The sequence below is a fragment of the Nothobranchius furzeri genome, chromosome 5 (genome assembly GCF_043380555.1).
Source record: "Nothobranchius furzeri strain GRZ-AD chromosome 5, NfurGRZ-RIMD1, whole genome shotgun sequence".
Classification (NCBI taxonomy): Eukaryota; Metazoa; Chordata; class Actinopteri; order Cyprinodontiformes; family Nothobranchiidae; genus Nothobranchius; species Nothobranchius furzeri.
The window spans coordinates 69,537,351-69,558,804 of NC_091745.1; the positions used below are offsets into that span (position 1 = coordinate 69,537,351).

General features: G+C 40.2%; 1 protein-coding gene across 2 annotated transcripts in view; it reads left to right on the top strand.

The window, feature by feature from the left end:
• LOC107379332 (mannosyl-oligosaccharide 1,2-alpha-mannosidase IA) overlaps positions 1–21,454 on the top strand; it is a 316,181-nt gene that overhangs the window by 130,616 nt on the left and 164,111 nt on the right. The window lies entirely within an intron of this gene.

Here is a 21,454-nt window from a genome sequence, read left to right on the forward strand (position 1 = left end):
AAGGATGGCAGTCTTAATAGAGGAGCTGTGTTGGAGCAGTTCATTAACTTGCATGTTACACCATGGAGCTGGTATAAGAGTTGAGTGACTGCTTTTTGTCTTCCTGAAATGCTTATCTCCGATACAAGCTCAGTCTACCTAAGGACCTGTGAACACAGTGTTGCATGACAGAGCTGCAGAGCTCGCCTCATTTATGCGTTAGGATTGGATCAATAACACAGAGGCCAGAAATGGGCCTCAAATTTATGAGTGACCTTCTGGCCATCTCTGTACACATTACCTCACATGGTAAATGTTACTGTTTTCGCCTTTTAGGCTTCTCCTTAGAAAAAATAAGTGGTTTGCACATGACAAGTAGCCTCTAAGCTTTACTAAAACTTAAAAATAATGACCATGTGTTCTGCTTTGTTTGAGAACATTCATTTCAGTAAAAAAAAAAAAAACGAGGTATGTATTGGCAAGAATCTGGCAATACACTATAAATCACAGTACAGTAGAGATGATATATTGTGATAAAAATGACAGGATATTTGCAATTTTTAGGACCAACTTTTTTTTTTTTTTTAATGACTGAAAGAACGAGATCGCGGATACAAGCGGCCGAAATGAGTTTCCTCCGTAGGGTGGCCGGGCTCAGCCTTAGAGATAGGGTGAGGAGCTCGGACATTCGGGAGGGACTCGGAGTAGAACCGCTGCTCCTCCGGATCGAAAGGAGCCAGTTGAGGTGGTTTGGGCATCTGGTTAGGATGCCTCCTGGACGCCTCCCCGGGGAGGTGTTTCGGGCATGTCCTGCCGGCAGAAGACCCCCGGGTCGACCCAGGACACGTTGGAGAGGTTACATCTCCAATCTGGTCCGGGAACGCCTTGGGCTCCTGCCGGAGGAGCTGGTGGACAAGGCCGGGGAGAGGACGGCCTGGAGCTCCCTAGTTGGGATGCTGCCCCCGCGACCCGGACCCGGATAAGCGGAGGAAGACGAGACGAGGACCAACTTTAATTGGAAAACTCAGATCAGACACTTTGAAGACACATCCTGTGTTAATGTGAGAATCTGTTCTCAGATAGCCTTGCAAGCCAGACTAAATAAAGATATTATTTAGTCTGGCAACACTCCATTGACGGCTCTCTGTCGTAGGGCGGGTTTTATCGTTGTCTTTCAAACGATCTCCACATGCTACTGGACAATGAACAAGGTGACGTGCTCACTGCAACAGATGTCGGTAAACGAGGCGGTCCGCTGTTGAAGAAAGCGAAAATACATCATTTTTTCTAAAACAAATAACTGAAAGACATCAATCTGCTCCTGATTCGAATAAAGCCCAAGTCCAAATAGTCCAAAATTGAAACAAGCTTTCGCCATCTTGTTCCACTCTGTTGCATCATTCCCACCCACTATACTAATAGAGGGCACTGATTGGCCCACAAAGTGGATAAAACGCTGTGATTGGCTCACAAAGCAGATAGAGCGCTATGATTGGTCCACCATTATGGACCTATCACAGCTTTCTGTGTTTGAAACCCCTCTGGAGAGCTGTGATTGGCCAGCCAGAATTCTGCTAGGGGCTGCAGAGGTTCCAATGGAGCGTTTCTAGACCAAACTTTGCAAAGCAAGAATTTGGTCTAGTTCACTAGGTTAGTTGTCATAATGAAGGCTGTAAACACTGCTGCCACCTAGCAGTTGGAGTTTGAATTGCACCACACTGAAAATAAACAGTAAATAGTTGTGTTTCCACTATAGAATTACGGGAAAATTCTGGAAAGAATGAAGTGACCAGGAAACCATGGATTATGATCATAGAGATCATGGCTCTATCCACCCAGCCGTTGTGTCTCCATACAAAAATCAGCCCACATGTAGTTCTACAAGTGACCTCCTAGCCCTTAGATTTGAATTTAGCTGTTGAACCAATGCCGCACGTTGTCAGAGAGCAAAGAGCACCAATAATCTACATTTAAAAGTGAAAATTGAACAGTTGAAGCCCTCTGACCTTATTTTCTGACGCTCAGTAAATAATCTGTTTCTGCATTCCGCTGTTGGCGTGCCAGACATCACCGTGCTGCTAAAATAAAAATTCCAAAGAGAGTCTTGATCCGCTCAAAGCTTAAGCTTCCATTGTTTTTAATTGAAGATGATATTTCTGGGATTTAGTGGGAGTGGGTGAAGGCAAGGAGATGCTTTGCTGTGTGTGAATGTGGAGAAGGAGGAAGCGGAGGGTTTATTCTCCGAGTTTTGAAGGCTTTTTTCTCTGAGTTTCATTAAAAGGAGACAATAGGGCTGTCACAACAGTTCTGGCAAGGTGACTGATGTCTCTCCACTATCTCAAAGGCTGAGATACAGATTATACAACTTTCCTCAACCTACTTTTATAGCACAAATGCTTCTTGAATTTTAAATAGTTGGTGCATCAATGTGATAATAAATCAAAGGACAGTTTCTCGGCGAGGGTTATTGTGCTTATCTGTGCATGTGGCGTCTGCAGGCACAGCAGTTAAATGACAATTTTGAGATGCGCTGGTTTCCAGTCATGCCAATGAATGGCTGAACTGCAGTTTTCTGCTGAATGGCTTGCTTTCTTCTTGATATGACCTGTAAGACATTGAAATGTCTTAATATAATCAAAAATGCAGCAATAGGTTATCTAAATTACTTTATTATGTGCATCTTTACCAGATTTGTTTACAGTATGCAACAAGTTTTGACTTACTCTTATGAACGTTAACACAATAAAAGCAATGCGTTGTGTTATTTCATATGAAAATGCTGTTTTCCTCGGAAAAGCATGCAAGTCACCTATTCACCAATATTATTTGGGATTCATATTCTGTTTTTACACTTCAGAAGCCACGAAGTTCAAATGAAAGCAGCGCTGAAGCTAATATACCCCTGACATCTTTGAGTTCAAAGGCTTGCTTCTCTGTTTGAAGAATCATCTGAGACAGGAAGGTGTTTCAAAGCTGGCAGCTCAGAATGAGTGGATGGGTTTATTCAAAACCAGGTATAAGAGTCTGAAGCTCTTTAAATATGAGGGGCCGTTAATGACTGTGTTTATGAACATGTATTTAATTTGCCGCCATGTCTCAGTTTTCATTTGCTGGGCTTAATTCTCTAATGTGAGCGTGAACTACTTGTTTTTTGGTGACTTGTACCATTTTGTTTGTTTTAATGTAGGTTTTGTGTTGGATTTAGTGAACAAGTAAAAATTACTTGTATAAAGGGGTAGGGATATATAAGTTTCCACTTCAGCCTACTCCTTTTCAAACACAGAAGGGATGATATGTATTTTTTCTGTTTGTGGTACTTTAAAAAAAATTATGTATGTTTTCTTTGTTTGAAATAAACTAAACTAATAAAAAAATATTCTTGTCTAATGGTAGTTGAGTAACAAAAAGTAAAATGTATGCGACTAAAGTTACAAATAGATGTGAGAAGTTTTATGAACCTTTCTCCCAGATACAAAGAATGGTTGCTACAATATCTAGCTTCCATCACAACACCTCACATCCACCACATCACATCTCATTATTCATATCTTGTCATGTATAAATTATTAGTGTAGGAAAAATAATTAAATTCATTTCATGCACTAAATACCTGACTCTGTCTGAATTAATACAAAGTGCGTTTATGGTCCCTAAAGAAGCAAAGAACCCTAGAATCTTCTGATTAAACATTCAAAGATCAATCCAACTGATATTTCATATTTATATGGAATCATCACATCTTATTGGTCATAATTAATTTGTATTAATTGCTGCATATTATGGCGAGCCAGCCAGACACCTCAAGGCACCTTTTGTATTTACTGTGTTTAAAATGGTAAATGGCCTGTATTTGATATAGCGCCTTCTAGAGTCGTGGAACCCCCCAAGGCGCTTTACAACACATCAGTCATTCACCCATTCACACACACATTCACACACTGGTGGGGATGAGCTACCATGTAGCCACAGCTGCCCTGGGGCGCACTGACAGAGGCGAGACTGCCGAGCATTGGCGCCACCGGTCCCTCCGACCACCACCAGCAGGCAATGTGGGTTAAGTGTCTTGCCCAAGGACACAACGGCAGCGACAGACGGAGTGGGGCTCGAACCTGCAACCTTCCGATTTCGGGGCGAGCACTTAACTCCTGTGCCACCATCGCCCATTATTAGTTTAACTTATGCAGTTCCTGAAAATATTGTAATAAAAATGCAATTCACAAATTGAAGATAAATGTTGCTCCGGGTAAAGTTAAAAAAAAATAATAATAAAAATAATAAAAAGTCGGGCCTTTGATCCAGCTCTGGAAAGAGAGGAGACATTAAGTCATTCATGAACTCACACAGGGACTCATCTAAAGTCTGTTTAATTTCAATTAGCTGTTTAACACGATACAATGTGACTCAACATGTTTTTGATTCAACACATTGAGATTCAATGGCAGTGGAATGAGAGAATAAATTAGCCTGGCAAGCCAGACTATATATTCACATATATAGCAAGAATATGGTCTAGTTCACTAGGCTAATAATAAATAATGATTTTTCCAATTAGGTAGACAGTTTTATACCATGTAATTTGAAAGTGACCACCAACAAGAGCAGGCAGGTTCTAAAATCACAAAATATTAACAAATATACAGAAATGTGCCATGGGAGAAGAACAAACAAATATTAGAAAATACATAAGTAAAAATGTGTCTACTTTAGTCATGACTCAGCAATGATCTGAATGATTCTTTTTCCAAATAAAAACAACTTGTTAAACATTGTCCCAAATTCACTTCAAACCATTTCTGTCCTAAAGCATCTTAATAGAGTATTGGGGTCAGTATCTTCTTCAAAATGCTACCATATCTAGTCCGTCTACTGCCCTCTGTTGGAGGATCTACAAGTGGTGAGGGCCAATTTTATATCTTAATTAATGGTATAGTATTATATAATTACATAGTAACAGATATTTTACAGTTGTTATTTCAGTTTTAAAACAGAAGTTTTTTTTTATTGTATTTACTATTTCAAGGTTAAAACTCTAAAAGGCAATGGTGCAGTTGTGCTAATGAACAACAGGTGTCACTATTCAGAAAAAACAATTAAATTAATTAGTAGGAACATCACAAGAAGAACAATTATTTGTAATTTGTTATTTGATGTTAATAAAACATTTGAACAACATGTTAGGGAGCAGAAAAGACGCATTAAGCCAACAGATTTAGATCTAATTAGTGCTGCATCTGTATATGGCTGCGGTACTGATCCATTTGCATTGTGCATCTGCACATCTGTAAAATTCAACTACATTTTCCTTCCTTGCAGTGCTTATAAATGTAAAAGAGAAAAAAATAAAGCCTATGGGGGCCTTGCTCTTTTATTCACTATTGTGGCAAATCCAGTCAAGCTGCAATCCAAAGTTACTGGAAAAACAGGTGCCACGACGTATTAATTTTTGACACTATAACTAATAATTTTCTCAGTGAAATGCAGAGAATAAATTTAGCCCCGTTAAACTTGAAGAGAGAAGTGCTTCTTGAATCTCATGGCGTGCAACAGAAAATATTTCTGAATGGTTTTATAGATCGCAGCAGGGGGGGCAGCAGGATGTGGTCAGGCTGGTTACTGTCTGAGTACTCTTAACCGTGTCACAGGTTCCCTACAGACAGGCTGCTGCGGATTGATCCGTTAATGTGTCACACACACCTCTGCATCTTCACATTTAAGGAGTTTTAGTTTGTCAGATACCTGAAATGACTGAGCGGAAATCAAATGTTTGCTGATCGACTGTTGTTAAGATCTTTGTGTCACTGTAAGACATAAAGTTTAGTCTAACTCTATCCAGAAGGCATTTATTGGTGTAATCAGACGATCTGAAGAGAAAATGTTAGCAACAAACTATGATTTCTTTCGATCAAAGTACAAAGTTAAATAAATTATAGCTGTCAGTAGGTACAATATAAAAATAGGCCTTTAAGTCTCACTTAAGACCTGAACTTCTTTTGTAACAATTAATCTCTCCATGTCTGACAAGTACCTTGATAAATCTATCAAAGGTGTTCCCTTTTTCACTTCCAGTTGAATTTACGCCACACTTCCTCCACATCCCTCTAATAAAAGTCCTCTTTCTCCTGTAGTTTTGGGGATATTTAAATTGTAATTTTGCAGGGAAAGGAAGTCCGTAAATTGTGTTGTGAAATGCAGACTAAGCTCACCATTATGATCCCGCAAGACTCAGCATGGTTTACAAACAGGAAATGCATCTGCAGGCGGCCGACTCAAATTCTTCAAGACAAATTGCATCCCATCTCCCTGCATGTTCTTCTTTCCCAACTTCCCACCCAAGCTTCTGTTATCTTCTTTTGTCCACATTATAGGAACACTGTTGGAGCTCTGGAATTGTTTGTATTTACTGTCACTAACTTCTAATGAGGCGGAAAAGGGTAGAATGCCTTCTCCAGGTCAGGTCAGGGGCGAGGTCCTGCTTCAAGTGAAGGAGTGTAAGTATCTTTGGGTCTTGTTCATGGATCGGGAGATCGATAGACAGATTGGTGCTGCATCTACAGTACTGCGGGCGTTGTACCGGACTGTCGTGGTGAAGACAGAGCTGAGTCGGAAGGCGGAGCTCTCGATTTACTGGTCGATCTACGCTCCTACCCTCCTCTATGGTTACGAGCTTTGGGTAAAGAACAAGATTGCGTATATAAGTGGCCAAAATGAGTTTTCGCTGCAGGGTGTCTTGGCTCTCCCTTAGAGATAGGGTGAAATTCCCTGTCTTCAACTGCAAAGAAATAAAAATATAAGCAGATCAGAGTCTACAAACTTCCTCTGTTGCATCAGCAACACCTGACGTTTCCGAGGAAGACGGTGTGTGCGACATAATTTGGGATCTAAACAATTCGTATTTTAGGTTTTTAGAGTAGATTGTTCATACTTCCTGCACCAAAATATAAGTAAAATAGCAGGGCAAGTCATCCTATGTATGTAAACATAGCCGTGCCACAAACTATGGCAGGAGTATTCAATCCCGGTCCTGGAGGGCCGGTAAGTTTTAATGGTTTCTCCGATTCAACAGACTTGACTCAGTGGTTAAATCACCTGCGCAGCAGCTCATCAGGCTCTGCAGAAGCCTGTTAATTACCTGCTGATTGAAATCAGGTGTGTTGAAACAGTAACAACTAAAACGTGCTGGAAAGCGGCCCTCCAGGCCGAAATAGCATACCCCTGATCTATAGACAAAACTCAGTCATAACGGCAGAATCGACGGCTGTCTTTGCACGCAACTGGACAACGCTAGGACCAATCAGAGCAACAAACGTGACACATTCAGTCAATCTGGCAGTCTGCCATACATTGCCTTTTTAAATAAGACTTAAGTACCTCTAACAGCTGATGTCTCAAAAACAGCCCAAGTCTAGATCGTCCAAAGTTGATGTCAAAGTTGTTTCAGTTGAGCCGCCACCATTGCTGTTTTGCTCAGTCACAGCTTAGCCGGAATTGGTTTTACAAAAGCTCTGCTGTAGTGGTTCTAAATCCATCCAGCATCTCTCTGGGTGCATAAAGCGCTGTGATTCTCCCAGCCTAAACCTAGCCGAGCCAATGGTAGACCTGCAGAGACTACAATAGAGCGTGGCTAGATCAACCTGCAGAGCAAAATCTTTAGCTGCAGTTGGTCTAGATTTCTATTCTATAGTTACTAGTTATCACTTTCTCTTTGCATCTACTATGCATCTAAAGGTCTAGATTTCTATTCTATAGATACTAGTTATCACTTTCTCTTTGCATCTACTATGCATCTAAAGGTCTAGATTTCTATTCTATAGTTACTAGTTATCACTTTCTCTTTGCATCTACTATGCATCTAAAGGTCTAGATTTCTATTCTATAGATACTAGTTATCACTTTCTCTTTGCATCTACTATGCATCTAAAGGTCTAGATTTCTATTCTATAGATACTAGTTATCACTTTCTCTTTGCATCTACTATGCATCTAAAGGTAAAAACTACCTCTTTATTTTTTATTCAGCTAATTAAATTTCCTATCTTTCTTCTCGCTCTAAAAACCTTCTTAGTGGCCTAATGGTATGTGTCTGCCCTGAGACTGGGAAATCGTGGGTTCAAATCCAAGGTTGGGTCATACCGAAGACTTTGAAACATCTTTTTTCCTGTCTCAAAATTAGACTCTGAGAATATCAAAGGTACTGAAGAAAGGTGTGGTTCAGGTACCGGTATAGAAAACCAGATGTCATTAAAGTCCAGGCGTCACAATAAATCTAAAGGCACCCAGCCCTAGAAGTGGAGGACAGTCAGCTGAGGGCGTTAGAAAAATGTGAGGAGTGAAACACTTCTGTGAAAGTTCCTGTTTCTCCGCTAAGTCTCGAATCCACTCGGCTCTCCTCTCTTTCCATTTCATCAACTTTTCTGGCAAGGTCTATCGATCGGTCCAGCTTACAGATCCGCAGAAACTGTGAGAGGAAGGGAAACTACTCGACGGGGCCTTGAGAGTTCCTGTGCAGACAAACATTACTTTGGAAAGTGAAGTACTGGAAGTGTGAGGGAAAAGCAGCTGGGGTAAATCAAGTTTTAATTCAGGGTTTTGGACGAGCTGTCGGTCTAAACAGTGATGGTTGCAGAAGTTCTTAGTCCAAAGCTTGGGAATTACATAGCTGTTTGTTTTCGTTGAAACATTTTTTTCATTTGAGGGTAATTTAAAGATTTTTAGCTGCTTCAGTTAGTACTTTTGTTATTATTGTAGTTTAGTAACCTGCAGCCAACCTGACTCAATATTAATTTAAAAGCAATTGTTTTGTTCTCCAAAAAAACACACCAAAAGACTTTTCTTCAGCTTAAATAAAGTGTCAGAGTTTTCTGTTTGCATCCTACAGCTCAGCTCCACATGTAGCATTTTATTATGTTTTCAAGCCTTTTTAAAATGCAAACAGATGTGTTCTGCATCTGGAAGTGACATTGTGATGAGCACAATGAGAGTGAAGCTAAACAATCAAGCTGTGAGGTTCTCACAGAAAAACACGGAATCGTGTTTTCTTTTGACAGGAATCCCAAATTCATGTGAAACATCTGTTAAATGTGCATCTCTAAGTCAGCATTCACTTTCACACCTTGGATTGTTTTAAAACAAAAAGAAAAATCGCCTATTGTTGAGTTTGCATATTGTTTCTACAAAAGAATATGTGCAGGAGTACAGACTAGATCCTTTCCTGGCATTTGTAGACCAAGTTCCCTAAGAAAGCAGTTTTTACTTGTTATTTTTTAAATATGATCGGCCACATAGAGTTTTGCATGCAGGCTAAGTGTGAAAATAGACTTCTACCCCTATTTCCTGCATTAGCAGCCAACAGGAAATAGATGATTGGGTCAGAAAAATCCAAACAGATCTACATCACTGTGAATTAACGTTCATGGATTCACCCATGTAGTCTCACAACGGGGAAGGCTGTTGTTGAATTAGCATCCAGGAAACAGCATAAAATGCCTCAGCAAGTAGAAGCTAATCATTAGCATTAGCAAGTTCACCACACAGCAAAACTCCTTCAGGCTTGAGTTATTTGTGGACATAAAACACAAACGTTGCAAAGCAAAAGGAGTCGGTGGTAGAGTCATGTTGCTGTTAGCCAATCAGAGGTGAGGTGTCCAAATATCAGGAAGTAACAATGAGAAAGATTGCTGCTTTGTGCTCCGGCTGACTTCTACTTCATGAAACAGGAGCGCAAGAGCTTTTTTCCCCACAGAGATTGACTCACAAGAGGAAAACGATGATTGAACTTGGTCTTTAAAGGAAAAGAAAACATAAAAAAAGTCTAGGGTTAAAAATCTTATCACTTTTTCCCAATATCCCAACTCTGTTACAACTGTTTTCCACTACTCATCATCTCTGCTGGAGCTGTTCAGGTGCAGGTTTGCCTTCCTAACAGTTGAAACTCTGCTTCCAGGCTCTTTAATAAGCTCCTTGTGGCGATCCGGTCTTCTAGCATGAATCTTTGATGATACTTTGGAACTTTTTCCTCACCAGTGGGAGACACTCAGGAGCAGTGGGAACTCCTGCCAGAGGAAGAGAGATGGAGATGAATTCATGCACTACTGTGTAAAGGAATCATTACAATTATTTACATTTAATTAAACAAAACAATGTAAATACATTTGTATCGCTCACATTTTTCTACAAAAGCTGAAAAAATAGCTATTAACAACTTATTTATGAGAGTTCTGCTTAAATGATGCATCTTGGCAGATGCATGAAACCATTTGAGTGTACTTTATGGCTCGGTGACTCACTTATTGTTAATTATAAACGCTGTATGAGCATGTTTGAATTTAAATGTTGTTTTGGTTTCTAGTTGCTTAGACTTTTCTGAACTGTGACACGTGTAGCGTCATGAATGTCCTGTTTTTGACCTAAAGGTCATGATCTGCTGCGTCTGCTCGAGCAGAGACATAAAGTCTCTGATACAGGCCTAGATGTAAACTACCCATCCTTTACACACGAAACGGACAAAAGAGATATTTTCTGCTCTGATTACAGTATTGTTCAGCTTGATCTTGATCCCAGACATTTATTAATTCTACACACGAGTGATCTGTAGCTTTGTTATCCAAGGCAGAGTTTTTTATTTTTTTTTAAGCGAAGCTTGTTTGTAATTGACCTCAGTGTTGTGCTGACTCAGAATGACCTCACTGCCCATCGGAGACTTGAAGGAATCTGTCAACGCTCACCATGAAGGCTGTTTTAATAGGGTGGGCTGGAGGATTGTGGGGGTGCGGGATATGCGAGCTGGGGTGGAAAGTTCTGGAGAAACAATGAGGAGAAAAGCTGATTGTACACTTTCACAGCCAAAGGTTTGCAGGTGATGACACAGCACATTGTTCGCAATGGCGACCTTTTATCTGTTAACCACCTAAATCCTTCTCATGTTTAAAAGATGGCTGTGTAGAAACCAATAGGATGGTGTTATAAAAGATCTGGCTTCTGCAGCTATCAAAAGCACTTTGATGCACGCCTTATGTATATTTATGAGATGTCCCTCTTTTGCGTTCCTTCTGAAATAACAGGTACGATTTCATCTGAATCAGCCAGCAGTTTATAAACGATTTACATTATTCAGCTTTTACCTGGAACTGGGAATTGTTTGGTCTAATTAAGGTAATTATGGAGTGAGATGATGAACTTTGTTTTTCTGGGCGGAGTTCCTCTGGGAAGGTGTTTGGGTACCAATCTAGTTGTGCTGAGAAACAACAGGAATCCAGGGGCTATGGTAGCACTAATCTTTTCTTCTAATTTTTTCTGAATGTCCAAAACAGTAACAAATATTTCTTTATAAAAATTTGTAGGTAGAAGTAGCTTCGTTGCTGCACCAGGCTATCTTCTAAAAGTCACACCCTCATTTTCCTGAGCAGGCTGTGCTCTGGCGCTGACCTGATATCACAGTTTGCTCCTCTTTAGGAGATGGTCCACGTTATTTTTGGGATTAGGTTTATTTTCATGATAAAAATGGAGTTTGTAATTCCTTATAGTTTATCTGATTGATCTTAAAGAGACAATGTGTAATTTTTACTGTTAATCTCTGGAAATATCCATCGAAATGTTGTTGAAAAATAATTCAGTGATGCCCAGTTGTTGAAAAAATGTTGGCGGCTTTGTAACATTTAACCATAAAAATGGGGTCTAAAATACATGGGAGGGGGTCTAAGTCTCTGAGCGACACCAAATTAGACGTCATGTTTCTTTCTACAGGAGCCCTGTGAGGACAAAATGCATTTACTCATTTGTAACAAACCATTACAAAACAGGGATTTTTTACCCTAATGGCCATCCGTTGTAGCCTGGCCTGCCAGACCGCTCATCTGTTTAATTCTGAACAGAGAGTCTTGTAACTCTCCTATTCAAATAACCCCACCCCGTGAGAATTCTAACCGAGCCAATCAGTGCTGAGCAGCGTACATCACACACCATAACGCTCGAACATGGCGACTGAAGTGGAGTCAGTCAGTCGGGATTTTCGTCTTTTTTCTGACTGGTTATTTTTGAGCTGCTTAGTCCCGCCCCTCATGCGCCTCTTTGCCTGTGAGTTACCAGACTCTTTCTCTGTGTAGAATTAAACAGAGGACGAGTCTGGCAGGCCAGGCTACATCCGTTGTTAGGCCACAGGACTTGCTTGCTTTCAGGTATGTACTGCCCTTTATTGCCAGGGCAAATACACATCGTCACTTTAATAACATTCAGGAGTTTATGCAAACTACCATCACACAGAGTGAAGCAGCAAATGTTGTGACAGTTGATACGTGTCATTCTTTTATCGTGGACCATTCCATTGGGACTTAAAGTTCTCAGTCATTAATCTTTTTAATAACTCTGTGGGATCTTTACTATGAACAAATGCCTTGTTAGATGTAGGAAAACGCTCTGGCGCATCTGTTTCAAGGCATAGAGGTCTTTTGGGGATGGGGGCAAGAATTTGGGTCTTACATGGGTCATGAGATGAAAACATCTAGCCTCTGATTGGCTAACAGCAATGCAAGTTGGCTTTTATTTGCTATTTATTTGGGGGGGGGGGGGGGGGGGGGGGGTTAAAAATTACAATGATGTCTCCTTGAAATTACACAAGCCTGAACATGTTTTGCCAATTGTGGAGTTGCTAACGGTTAGCTTATAATAGCCGAGACGTGCTCTATTCTCTCCAGGCCGCAAAATCAACAGCATTGTGTGATCACAAGCAAAGGTGGGCGGGACCATGAGTACAACATTTCCCTGTTACGTAGAAGGGACTGGCTTTTCTGACTGTTGTTTTACCATCTATTATCTTTCTGCGGCTAATGCATGTGATGGTGGTTGAAGAAAATGTTCATGTTCAGCATGCACGTGTAACTCAGAGTGACCATTCGACTTCAATGACAAGTAGGGATGCACGATGCATCGTTATCGGTATAGGTCATTTTTTAACATATCGGTATCGGTCCGATAAGTAAAACTGGGCCAATATTAACAATTGATGTTTTTCCATCTTTTTTCGTTTGTGTATCTGTTTCAGAGGGTGAGGGCGTGATGATGTGTAATTGTTTAGTCCTGTGACGGTGATGGTAATCATCTCAGAAGCATAATATGGTATGAAATACCATATTGCAAATTTCACTTTGTAGAAATAAAGCAAAGTATTCAAAAATTCAGCTTTCATAATTTTCTGTTTATTCAAAATCTGCTGTGATGTAAATATTGGATATTGGTATCGACCCAAGAAATTCATATGGGTGCATCCCTAATGACAAGTATTATATGATTTCTCAGTCGACCCAAATGGCATTTTCGTCTCAACACTGAGATCTGGAAGCTTAAATTCAAGCTGCTGACATATATTATTGTTGGTTATCAAACTGTTGAAATCGTTTTTAAAAAGCGTCATTTTCAGAGGGAAACTTCTGGCACCACCTTATAGTTTAGACTTTAACCCTCCCAGGCTCAACAAAAGTTTTGACAAAAGGACGAACAACTACCGGTAAGTCCTTCAGGGGTACTTTTAAGTAAAAAAATGCTCATGAAATATGTATGTGGAGTAACCAAGTAGGCAGGTTTTAACGTTGCAAATCTGCAATGCCTGCCTCCAGAGGGTTGACAACATTAGGTTGGAATTAGCTTGTAAACAGTTTCTACACTTTCACGTCCTTGGTTCATAGGTCTCCGCCATGTGACAATTGGTCCTTTTATTTTGCATCATTCTTTGAATTTGTTAAACATGAACATTGCTGGCCTTTTTCTGTGGCAGATAAAACAGGCTCTAAAAGCCCCGCTCGTGTTTCCAGGTACGGCATGTCCAAATGTATCAAAGTGGTTTGAACGCACAAAAGGTGAGCTGTCACACTTAGACCTTCAGCCTACTAGCAACCGTCCATGGAAAAACATTAATTTTTTTGGTAATGTTACACACAGGACTCATGCAATGTACTTATCACCCCCTCACTGTCAATGGCTGAGTGAGACAGGGCAGCTTTTGAGAGTTTGGTCTTTAAAAAAAGTGGATATTAGTTCTAAAACATATTTTTTGCGGAATGTAATAAAGGCAGGAAACCTCGTTCACATTTCTAAACAACTATTGATCTCTTTAAGAACAGTGATGCATAAACTTGCAAATTTACAGAATCTTTAGGAAGTTATTTACATGTATTTTTTGCGAGTACTGCTTGCTACCTAAAATGATAATTTACAAAAGAATACACAAAATTCTTAAAATTGAAATAAGAAGTGTCATATTGTTGATAGTTACATTTAATCTTTTATCAGTATTTGCATTGACCTTGGTCCAGTGCTAAACCAGAGCAAGAGCTCGCTCTGCAAAATAATGTGTTTTAGCTCTGTTGGCCAGCTAGAAGAGCTTCTCAGCTTATAGCAGTTTGAGAGGGAGATAGGTGGGCGTGGCCAGCAGCAGTGTGTTGTCTTTCCCCGGCTTTCCGCGGGAGCCGTCAGCAGCACGTTACTGCAGCAGCACGTCATAGCTGCTGATAGGAACCGCTGTGGTCAACAGAACCTTTTCCACGGGAGCCGTCAGCAGCGTGAGTCGGCCTCGTCTCAGGAGCAACATGTCGCGGCCTTTACGCGCCGGTTCTATTTTCTACGCGCGACGCCTCTGAAACGGGTCAAGTTCGACATTTTTGGGGAAGGAAAGACAGGAAATCGGACGCGGAAATGGAGAGAATCTACAGAGATTTTCAGAATAAAGAACGTACTCAATTCCGTTTGCTTTACTTTTAAAAAAGGTTACTAACTGTGCGGCCCCGTGAGAAGTTATCACCTAGCTAGCGGTCTCCTTTGTTTTTCAGGTCCGTATTGGCGATTATAAAACGGACAGAACATAAAATACAAACCATGTTGTAGTTTTCTCCTGCTTGTTGTTGTGTTTACTGACGAAGTCACTCGTGTGACTTCCTGCTCTGTCGGTGACAGCTGCTCCCCTGCTGCTTTGCGTCTCGTGGGAAGGGCCAAGCAGCAGCTTACGCGAGCAAGACGTGCTGCTGCAGTAACGTGCTGCTGGCGGCTCCCGTGGAAACCCGGGGTTAAAGTAACAGAGCAATGAGCAAACAGCTCATTCTGGAAGGTACTGAAACTGCCAGGAATAAAACCCGCTGAAATCACTTTATGTGATATGGAAATTTGTGCAAAGAACTTCATAAACATGTTTTATAAAGACCATATAACATGTACATATAACATGTCCCCTTTAACAATTTTATTTTCACCAGCTGAAAGGTTACATTTGACATGTTACTTGTAGCTTGTTTGTAGCATCACGTCTGCAAAGACAACAGTCTGCAAAACATAATTTTATTAGGGTTAGATGCAAACATCTTTTTTTTTCTTTCCAGGAATAAAACAACACACCCCATGGTCTGTGATGCTAAACCAGAACCTACAGTGGATCAAGCATTTAATTGAAGAGACTTTAATCGCGATGCAATGCTGAGGCTCGGAGTAGTTTCTATGTGTTTATTAATAAGACACTTTTTAAAGCCTATTTTCAGTTTTCATAGGTGTTTTGTGACCTTGTTGGTGCTGGGTGACCTCCCTGAATGATCTCATCTGCACCTCATAGCTTCTGGCTTGTAAATCTGGTATTGGCACGTTGTTTCCTTTAATGATTTTATCCACCCACTCTGTACTGAAGTATTGATCACCCCTGACCAACTTTCAGTCAATTAGTTAAACCAAAGTACAGCCAGAGAGCCGTCTTTCAGCTTTGTGTCCCTGGAAAAGAATCATTCATCCGTTCGGTGACTTGGAGAAGCAGTGTTTGTGGGGGCATGCTTTGCAGCTACAGCTATTGATTAGCGCTGACTGTGTTGTGATGATGGGTTGTTACACCGCTAGTGCTTTACTTACAGGTGTGTGATCCCGGTCCTCCCACACATTGACCCACTGCAGAGCACAGCTGCATTGATGTGAAACAGGGAGGCAAACATCTCTTTCCTCTGATGGAATGAAGCATCTTCCATGCTTCCGGACAGGAAGCAGTCACTAATATTTATATTCTGTTTGAATTTTTGGGGGGTGGGGGCAGATAAGAGAAGCTGCACTTATAGTGGGATGTTAGAAATCATTTAAAAATTTTAGAAAATGTCCAAGATAACATATTTTTTTAAACCAATACGTTTTTAATTAAAAGTTGTATTTATGTGCCTAAAATCTGCAGCTGTTGTTTTGATTCGTCTACTTTTTCCTCATGTGTTGTCAATACTCCTACAGTTTTTTTTTAACAAAAGCTGCTGTCCATCTTCTTTTCTTTCTATTGTTAAACTAATTTGTGTTTGGTGGAAATCTCCGCAGACCCTCTGATTACGATGGAATTCCCAGTAATCCGTGTAACCGTGTCTCTCTGAGGGGGGCTCCTTCACATTACTCGTTACAACTACTGTTCATCAGGGAGTTAACTGCTTATTCTTTCACTCCTTTAAACGAATGCTGTCAGTCTATTTATTTTTACTTGCAAGCTAAATCGTTGAATGCTCTGCATCACCTTATTTCTGCAAGATCTTATAGCCAGCAAATCCAGAGGCAAACTGAAACAAGCTAAATGTAAACTGTGACTAATCAGTTGGGCATTTATTTTCTTTTAATTTGGTCATAAAATACATTATTTGTGATTGTTTTCAACAAATATTATTCGTTATTTGGTCACCGACCCTCAGTGGCACCTTCAAGGAGTGACCACGGGGGGGCCATCCTCTTGAAAAATTGTTGGCTACTCCACTGCTCCCGCATCACTTTTAATAAATTACATTCCTTTCCCCTCAAACCACACATTTATCATCTTTTAATCAAGACCCTTTTTAAAACATTTTGATAAAATTCTAATAATGAATTTTAAAAAGTCCCAAGAATAAATTCCAATAGAATATAGTTAAAAGTTTACAGTGAGAAAATCCCAAAAGAGTTTAATGTTTCAGTCATTTTGAAAGGATGGTTATACTAAAACATGTTTCATATCCAGCAGGCTGCAGGGATTATCAGCTCTTCTCCTTTCAAAACAAAGGAAGGAGGGGCGTAACTACTGTTTACCGTCAGTGATGACGGCCGACCAAAAGCTCCAGAGTTGTTTAAAGTGGTTGCAGTAACACATTTTACCACAGGAAGTCATTTTTTTACTTCATTTCTACAAACAATCAAATTTGAAAGAATAACAGAAATATATATTTATTTATTTTTTTCAGAAATTTTTGAGTTTCTCAAATTTGAGGGAAATGTGTTTGTTTTTGAATGAAAGTGAATGATGGAGCCACGCTAGGGGTGGGCAATATACCAGAAAAATACTGAGAACATCATTTATGTCTATTACCGACGTAGTTTTACTCAAATTAGGTATTTGGAAACAAAAGATGTGATGTTTTAGTTCTTTTAGAAGGAACCCAGGTTACAAAACTTTGTGGTTCTTAAAATATAAATGTTAGTATTAGTTATATTAAAGTGGTGTAAAAACCTTAATGACTTCACTTTTATAAAATTTGTAAAAAACAGTTTAACTCGTAGGTCGCCATTGTTCTTAGCGTTGCAATGCACTCTGGGTAGTGACGTCATTTGGTTGTACCTCGGTTGCACCGGCCAGCTTTGCGACCCTGTAGGGACTGTTCAGCGACATCAACATGTCATCTGTTCAGCCTTTTCAATTTGAACCAGAGTGAAACATTAATGAGGACATCACTGACGATGTTTTTTTTTATAGCGCCAAATCACGACAAGAGTCGTCTCAAGGCACTTCACATAATAAACATTCCAATTCACAGTTCATTAAGCCAATCAGAAATAATGTTTCCTAAATAAGGAACCCAGCAAATTGCATCAAGTCACTGACTAGTGTCAGTGACTATACAGCAATCCTCATACTAAGCAAGCATGCAGCGACAGTGGAGAGGAAAACTCCCTTTAAACAGGAAGAAACCTCCAGAGAATCCTGGCTCAGTATAAGCAGCCATCCTCCACGACTCACTGGGGATCGAGAAGACAGAGCAGGCAGTCACACACACACACACACACACACACACACACACACACACACACACACACACACACACACACACACACACACACAAGTAATGTGTCTAGTTATATTGTGATGTTTTAGTAAATATTGTATTTGGTGAAAGATAAACGAGCATCAACATGAAAAGCAAGAAGGGCGGGATGAAGCGAGAGCAGGACAAAACCGGTGGTGCGTGTGTGGCAAATACGTCTCCGTGGTAACCGAGAGGGAGAGTGTTTGTTGTGCTAAAGAGCTCACATTTTTGTCAGCAGAAGTTAACGGTAAGCTTCGTGTGATCAAACTTATTCAATTACCAATGGTTTTGGAGAATTTCAGCATCCAAAGCTGTCGTGTGCTTTATAGATGATTAGGATATTCAGGGAAACGACTTTAATCATTTCTGCAGATATATGTTTGGAGAACACTGTATTGCTGCTCTTATTGCTTGTTTTACTGACGGGAGAGGTGAATGTTCAGCTTCATCCGTGATGAGTGTCGTGTCCGATGGTTCGCTGAACGTGACAGAAGCGGCAGCTGCAGGAGCGGGTTGCCGGCTCAGGAGAGCGTCCAGCGTCTCTTGTCTCTCCGAGGGCGTTTAGGCTCCTTGTGTGGGAAAGAGGTCGGTAAAGCATTTAGTTTACGCCTTCTCTTATACCCAGCCGCTCTGGTGAGCTCTTTAAGTAGTTGTGGTCGACTATAAGCCTCAAACGCATCAGGAGAAAAATGTCGGGAACACAGCCGTGGATCTTTGGGAAGTTGTGTCCGTCCGCAGGCATCTTCCCACTGCTTTCTCCTCTTCTTGCCAGTGGGAAAGCTGTGTAAACTCACATCATTCCCCTTGTTGCCCTCTGACTGGAAATTAAATCCAAAAGCACCACAGTGTGGCATTTTACTCAGTTATTAATATGGTGAGCGCGTAAACAAACACTAGCTTTCATGACACACTTGCTATTACTAGTTCTTTGTGTTGGAACCCAAGTTTTTTCATTTTTTATTTGTGGTTTTTAGTGGTCGAAGGTTACAATACTAGAATACCGCCTATGTGTGTATACACGTATCTTTATAATTATTTTACTTCTAATTATTCTCCAAATGTTGGTGCTGCTGTTACAAGTGAATTCCCCTACTGTCGGATCAATAAAGTCCATTCTATTCAGTTTTATATTCATGAAACAGCTAAATATGTTATTTAAAAATGTTTTTAGTTTTTTTTTGCATTGAAAGAATGAAAGAAAAACAACTGAGACAGATTAAAATCTGATTTCTTGCAGAAACTGGTAATGTTAAGAGTTTTTGCCATTATTCTTTGGCTTTAAAGTTGCTGGAGGAATGGGTCACGCTGGCATTATAAAAGATGGAGCCAGTTTGAAGTAAGACGTGAGGCATTTGGTTTTCATTCTGTGGGGAAAAGCATTCTGCAGGGTCACAGAGAGGCTGGCTCAAGCTATTTTTTTTAATCTTTCAACTCAGTGTGAGGAGAACATTATCTTTTGTGAGCAGTTTTCCTCCAGAAAGTTCCCTTTAATGCATTTTCAGCTTGACAGATTAGTTGGGTGTTTGTTTCCTTGTTTATTTGTGGAAATTGAACAAAAAGGCACACAATTAAAGGTACACCACACAAATTTAGCCAGTGTGTACTAAAATGACCCTTTACTGGGTTAATGAAATGTCACTCCGACCCCCACCTCCCTCTGTGGCCAGAATACTGCATTTGCACTCGAGTGCCGGTCCAGTCCCTGCTGGACTTAGTAAATTTGCTCTGCAGTCATTTTCCAGCATGTTTTAGATCATGAACACAGCTGATTTGTTTAATTTAGTGATGAATCACTCCTGCGGACACTAAGCAAGGCTGGGGAGACATTTCAGCAGTTAGATTAAAGTAGGGCTGCAGCTATCAAGTATTTTAGTATTTGAGTATTAATAATAATGCATTGAACTTATATAGCACATTTCAAGACCCCCAAAGACGCTTTCACACACTCTCACATTCACACACTGCTAGTGATGGTAAGCTACTTGTAGCCACAGCCGCCCTGGGGAGGTCTGACAGAGGCAAGGCTGCCATTTGGCGCCGTCGGTCCCTCTGACCACCACTAACACAGGCAAGTTGGGTGAAGTGTCTTGCCCAAGGACACAACAGCAGGATACCCCTGGCGGGAGATGGAATCGCACCCATGACCCTCCGATCATGAGGCAGCCCGCTCTACCACCTGAGCTACTGCTGCCCCCATCTATCGAATCCCCCATCAATTAATCAAGTATTCTATTTGACGACATTTCAAGTGAAAAGAGATTATGGTCTGCTGCTAAAAATATGAAAATCAAAAAGCAAAATTGTTAGGTAATTTCATTTTCCCATCCAGTGTTACCTGAGGGAAAGTTCAACAAGCAGGTGTTATATTAATAAGCCGATCGATTAACCCATACCAATCTTTACCAATAAACAATTTAGACTTTGCAAAGGGAGAGCAAAAATAAATGCACACCACCCTTACTGTAGCAGTACTTAAACAAAACGTCACCAAGCAGAACTAATAACCAGAAAATATTTGAGGCTGTTAATTGGTTGTTGGCAGAAACCATGATTGTACTGCGTTGTTTAGAATTCCATTACCAAGACCAAAGAAAATATCCCACTAAAATAAGAATTCTGCACAGAGAAAGAGTCTTGTAACTCTCCTATTCGAATAACCCCACCCCATGAGAATTCTCACCGAGCCAATCAGTGCTGAGCAGCGTACATCACACACCATAACGCTCGAACATGGCGACTGAAGCGGAATTCGCTGCGGCTCTTTCCTTTGTTCTAAATGACTTGGACACGTCGTTTAAAAGACAAATGCACAGTGAGGAGAAAGTTTCACTTTTGCTTTGAGTAACAGACACTAGGGGGTGCTAAAAACTAGCCAAACTGCAAAGTATCTCTTGAAATTCTTGTTTCTCAGATTTTTTTTGGGAGTGAACAAAAATCCACAAAAGAAAGCTTTTATAATGTCCTTTATGAACAATGTAGCTACATAAAGACCACAATTAATGCACGGTGCAGCAAAAATCACATTTGGTTTTATTGTAGGTAGAAAAATGTAGTAAATGGTCACCTCTCTGGCCTGTTGTTAAATTAATGATAAATATTTTTGGACGAAAATAATTCAAGCTGCAGGTCGTCTAGTCATGTCTGCTTCCCTCAGGTGTATCTGAGCACACCTGTGGAGAACAATAGCAGTGTTTAATTGATTAAAAATAATGATTAAATAAATCAATTTCAGAACATGATTAATTTTGTCTAAACCCATTTTGTTGCTGAGGATCCCTACTTTTACATTTTGTTTAGTCTTTATTTACAAACCCATCATTTTTGAAACCTTGTGTATAAAATGTACCTCAGGTTGACATTATTGCTCCCCTTTTTAAGTCTTTTGCTTTATATGCATTTTTGACTTGTAAAAAGTCTTATTTTTATTCAAACCTTTTC